This window comes from Henckelia pumila, chromosome 4 (assembly GCF_033568475.1).
Source record: "Henckelia pumila isolate YLH828 chromosome 4, ASM3356847v2, whole genome shotgun sequence".
NCBI lineage: Eukaryota > Viridiplantae > Streptophyta > Magnoliopsida > Lamiales > Gesneriaceae > Henckelia > Henckelia pumila.
In genome coordinates this window covers 96,562,420-96,567,901 of record NC_133123.1, presented here as the reverse complement: position 1 = coordinate 96,567,901, position 5,482 = coordinate 96,562,420, and the positions used below count along the sequence as shown (strand labels likewise).

At 39.3% G+C, this 5,482-nt stretch overlaps 1 non-coding gene across 1 annotated transcript; it reads left to right on the top strand.

Moving 5' to 3' along the window:
* The first annotated feature begins 2,713 nt into the window (after positions 1-2,713).
* LOC140870146 (small nucleolar RNA R71) lies at positions 2,714-2,820 on the top strand. The gene has a single exon (XR_012147123.1). It is a non-coding gene; the product is annotated as a small nucleolar RNA R71 (small nucleolar RNA).
* The last annotated feature ends 2,662 nt before the right edge of the window (positions 2,821-5,482 follow it).

The following is a 5,482-nucleotide window of genomic DNA, read 5'->3' as shown; positions in this document are numbered from 1 at the left end:
AGAACGTTCCCCACCCACGTGCCAAGACTTTAACCGCCACTTTGTTTACATTCACATCTAGATCAAAACCCCTCTCAGTAATAGGGGAGCGATGGTTCTTGGCGTGGTCGTAGCGATCCCGGGCCGCTTGATTGACAAAACGACCGGCTAAGTTTAAGGTTGCGGTTGTAGCTCGTGTACCTTGGCGAGAAGATTCGCCTCTCGCTGTAGTGCGTTTTGGGCCCATGAGCACCAAAAAATTTGCAAGAATTGGTGAATGAAACAATTCGTCGAACACCTTGTGGATACCAACAATTTCGGCTTTCTAACAAAATATGGTTGTGGAGAAGTAGAGAGGAGGGAAGAAATGAAGATTCCAAGCCCTTGAATGATCCTGTAATAGATTGATAACAAATTGTGAACAATTATGCAATTTTGAAATTTTGGGGAAAAAAGGTTCTAAAGGCCGAGGGAAATTTTTGAAGGGGAGTGGGGAAGAAGAGCAGAAAACGACTCAGAAATAGGGTGTGAGAGGGCCACGCTCGATCCTAGAAATATACCCGATCGAGCGAGCCTCTTTAAAAAAACGGACAGTGACTTTGGGCAAAATTGCGCGCTCGATCCGGTGAAATGCCAAGATCGAGCGCGCCTCTTAAAAACTTGAGGCAGTGGGCTCGGGATTTTCTGCGCGCTCGATCCAGTGAAATGCCAGGATCGAGCGGGCGATACTTCAGAAATTACTTTTTTAATTTTTCAAAAATAACCGAAAATCAATTAAAAACTAAATTCAACAAAACACAAAAAAGGAATAAAAATACTGGGTTGCCTCCCAGTCAGCGCCTTTGTTTACGGTCGTTGGCTCGACTGAATGCTGCAGATCCTCAGGGTGGTTTAAATTTGGTTTCTTTGTCCACCTTCACTCACTTCAGAATTTTTCCAGTCAATGTCCCATGCTTTTTCTGCTTCGACTTCTTGGGGATTCTTTTCGCTCGGTCAGGAGGATGTTTTGTCTCAGTTATAAGTACCTTCATATCAGAAAGAAAAATTTCAGCAGGTGTTGCAATAGTCTCTTTCAACTTATCTTCAAGTACAAGCTTCTTCTTTCCTTGTGATACGTAGTCATTGACATCAAGAAAATTAACAACACTTTCACTTTTAGGAGTTTTCAGGGTATCAAAAATATTAAACTTCGCAATTTCCCCATCGAATTTCATAGTGAGAGTGTCGTTATCAACATCTATAATGGATTTTGAATTTTTCAAAAATGGTCTTCCTAATAAAATAGGACTATTCAACTCATTGTTTTTCATGTCAAGAACATAAAAATCAGCAGGAAAGACCAATTCACCAACTTGTACAAGAACATCCTCTAACAATCCTTTTGGAAAAATAGTAGATTTATCAACCAACTGGATAACAATGGCAGTTTCATTCAAAGGCCCTAGTTTTAAGGAAGCATAAACAGAGTATGGCATGACATTAATAGATGCTCCTAAATCTAGCATGGCTGTATCAAGCTGACTATCTCCTATTTTACATGGAATCGAGAACATACCTGGGTCCTTGCATTTTGTAGGTACATTTCTTTGAATGACGGCAGAGACCTGTTCTCCCAATTCAACTCTCTTACATCCCTTCAACTTTTGTTTTCTTTTTGCAGTACATAATTCTTTCAAAAATTTAGCATAGCGAGGTACTTGCTTAATAGCATCTAACAGTGGAATATTTACCTACCATCTACAAAAAATTTCATAGAGCTCCTTAATCCCCTCATCTTTCCTAGAATCCTTTAGTGCCATGGGAAAAGGGGCAACTGGCTTATATTCAGATAGAGGAGGGAACTTACCTCTTGGTGTATCTATTGGAATAGGTTCACTCTCCTCCACCTTTGACTCCTTGTCATTTTTAGTCCCTACCGGTTCTTGGATCAATCCTTCACAAATATGCAACTCCCGTCCACTCCTCGACGTAATAGCACTCACGTTTTCCTTTGGATTCACTATTGTCTGTGATGGCAGACTGCTAGACTGTTGTGCTTCCAATCTGTTGATTGCAGTTTCCAACTATCCCACCTGAGTGTTCAAGTGTTGGATACTTGCTTTCGATTCCTATTGAAAACTCATGGTGTTAGTTGCAAGATCCTTAACTATATTTTCCAAAAACTCACCCGGTGTTGGAATCTGTGGGCACTGTGGTGGAGGATGATACGGTGGCCTATAAGCTTGATTATGCGATTATGCTTGAGGTCTAGATTGATTCACTGGAGGATTGCCATATCTGAGGTTTGGATGATCCCTCCAACTTGGATTGTATGTGTTAGAGTAAGGATCATACTTCTGCTGAGGTGGCCCTGGAAATCCTCCTGCGGCATTGACTTGTTCCGCAGATCGCTCTTGAAGAGTGGGACACACGTCAGTTGCATGTCCCACTTGAGTGCAAATTCCACATACCCTTGCAATCTGTCCATTCCCTGCAGCCATATGACATACAAGAGACGTCAGTTCGCTCAGTTGTTGTTCAAGGAAAGAAACGTTTACCTCACTACTCTTTCTTGGCGCAGGATCACTTCTGTTGGTGCCAAATTGCTGAGAATTGGCAGCCATACTCTCGATTAGATTCCTTGCTTGTACTGAAGTTTTATCGATGAAAACTTTACCACTGGCAACATCCACCATGCTCCTGTCATGAGACAACAACCCTTCATAGCAGTATTGAATTAATAAATTTTTCACTTATCTGGTGCTGCGGGCAGCTGGCGCATAGTTTCTTGAAACGCTCCCAATACTCATGCAATGACTCTCCCATCTGCTGCTTGATGCCATAAATTTCCTTTCTGATGTTTGCCGCTCTTGAAGCTGGAAAATATTTCTCTAAGAAAATCCTCTTCAGTTCTGTCCAAGTGGTGATGGATCTAGAAGGTAGGTAGTATAGTCAATCCTTTGCAGCACTCTTCAAAGAGAAAGGAAAGGCTCTGAGTTGGATCTGCTCCTCTGTCACTCCATGTGGTTTCATGCTGGTGCATACGACATGAAATTCCATCAAGTGCTTGTGCGGATCCTCACCTGTAAGACCATGAAAAGCAGGCAATAGATGTATCAGTCCAGATTTTAATTCAAAATTAGCATTATTTTCTAGAGTAGGAAAAGTAATGCATAAAGGCTGCTGAGCGAGATTAGGAGTGCCAAGTTGTCTCAAACTCAAGTTCGCATTCGCCGCCATATCTTCCTCAGAAATTTCAGTCTCAAAATCGTCCTCTTCTTGCCTCCTACGAGCTTCTCTCCGTCGCTTAAGCAAGGTTCTTTCTATCTCTAGGTCATATGGAAATTCTTCTTCTCCCGAAGATTCATCTGAAAGCATGAACAAACCAGAGTAGCACTACGAGAAATAATAAAATAAAATAAAATAAACAAAGAACACAATAAATTAACACCGATTCCCCGGCAACGGCGTCAAAATTTGGTAGCGCTTAATCGTGTCACGCCCAAATTACCTGATTCAATCAGATAAACAAATAATGCAGTAGTGTGAGTAGGGATCGTTTCCACGAGAAAAGGCAAATTTAATGCGTTCTCAGGGGGTTTTGAGGTTTGAGGTTAACTACTAAAAACTTTAAGCAATGAAAATTCACTAACATGCAAGATTGAATAATAAACTGGAAAAATTCAATAAGAGATGAGACTTGGTATCGGTCGACTACACCCTTGATAATCATTCATTCAATCATCGATTCTTTAAAAATAATTAACCCTACTAAATATTCGTCATTGAAAATCAAATTCCTGTTTCACCTTAATTTTAGTTAATTAGAAAACAGCATTCTAAATTAACCCTTACCCCATAAATTAACCCAATACCAGCGATCAGATTTAAATCCACGGTAGCATTCAAACTAGTAAAACTGACGAACCTAGACAACACAAACACCAGCGGTTGTATTTAGCCTAGTCAATAATTGATCCTACGATTTAATAAATTCAACAGCAAAAAATATCAAACGTAGTTGCTTTGCAAATTAGATTATTCAAACAATTACGGATTTGAATTCTAATTTAGCTATCGTTTGCAAAACAAAATCCTCAGATGGCCAATCCTAAAATCTCGTATACAAACATAAAATAATAAAACAGATCAAAGATTGATTCTTAATAAAGATTAAACACAATGAATCGAATCTCATGAATAAAATATATCAAGGTTTCGTCTCCCTCAACCTAGTATTAAAAGTTTAGCCAACAATACTCATGAATTCTCTACAAAAATTAATGAAATAAATTAAAATTAAGAAAAGATAGATGAAACCTAGCCGTCCAGAAAGAGTTCTTCACGTTCTCCGCATCTAGAATCTACTGATAATGTCTCCAAAATGGAATTAAAATTCTAATAAATGTCTAGGGCATTAATTAAAAGAGTTTCCAAAATTACAAATTTCTTCCCGCAACAGACCCGCGCGCTCGATCCTAGATATATACCCGATCGAGCGCGCAATATCGGCCAACTTTCTGCCTTTAAAATTCCTTGGCCGCGCTCGATCCGGGAAGAATGTGCGATCGAGCGGGCGAGTTGAGGCAACCTACTGTCTTGAAAATCTCATGACCGCGCTCGATCTGGGAAAATGCCAGGATCGAGCGCATGCTTCTATGATGAAAAATCTGTTTTGCTGTTTTCTTTGGACGCATGGACGCACTTCGATTTCTTTAATCAAAACATGGTAATTCCTACACAATAAATCAAAACTAAGTTAAGAAGCTCAATGCATGACATAAAATAAAACTAGAATAAAACATGAACAATGACACAAAATGCATGCAAAACACTTAACAAAATGACACTAAAAATGCAAACAAAATAATACTATCAAGTGTAGTGATGTATTATATTTTGTGGATGTCTGTTGGACCATTGCACGATAATAGGTGTTTGCGGAACTTATAGTTTGTTGAATCTTGATGATCTCTTTGATATGACATATACACTCTTGGGCGCATCTTTTTGAATTTTTTATATAGCATTGGTGAAAAATTAACTCCATCCGGATTGCGAGCAAGATGATTGAAATCCTACTCCTCTTGTTTGTGGCTAAGTATGCGGACAACATGGGGTTGAATTCTTGAAAATTTTTAAATACCAATTCCATCCGAGCTTGGAAGGTGAATGAAATTATATTCACTATTTCATAGCTAAGTTTGCTGATTCCATGGGATTGTAGTTCCACCCGGGCTATAGACGAGGGGATTGAAATTCAAATACAATCTAGTTATAGCTAAGTATGGATTGTAATTATTGGGACTTTAAAATTTTCGATGCGTAATTTTATCCCAATAGGGTTGAGTTGTGTTGATGGATTGTTGAGAGGAAAGTTCTTGATTGTGAAGCATTACACTGAATTGTTATAGGTCGGCAAACAGTCTTGAAACTTGTCTTTGAAGTTGCATGTAACTGGGGTAACATGTCACACACACACGTTCGCTTTCGACTGAAGCTGTATCATTGATAATCGAGAGTA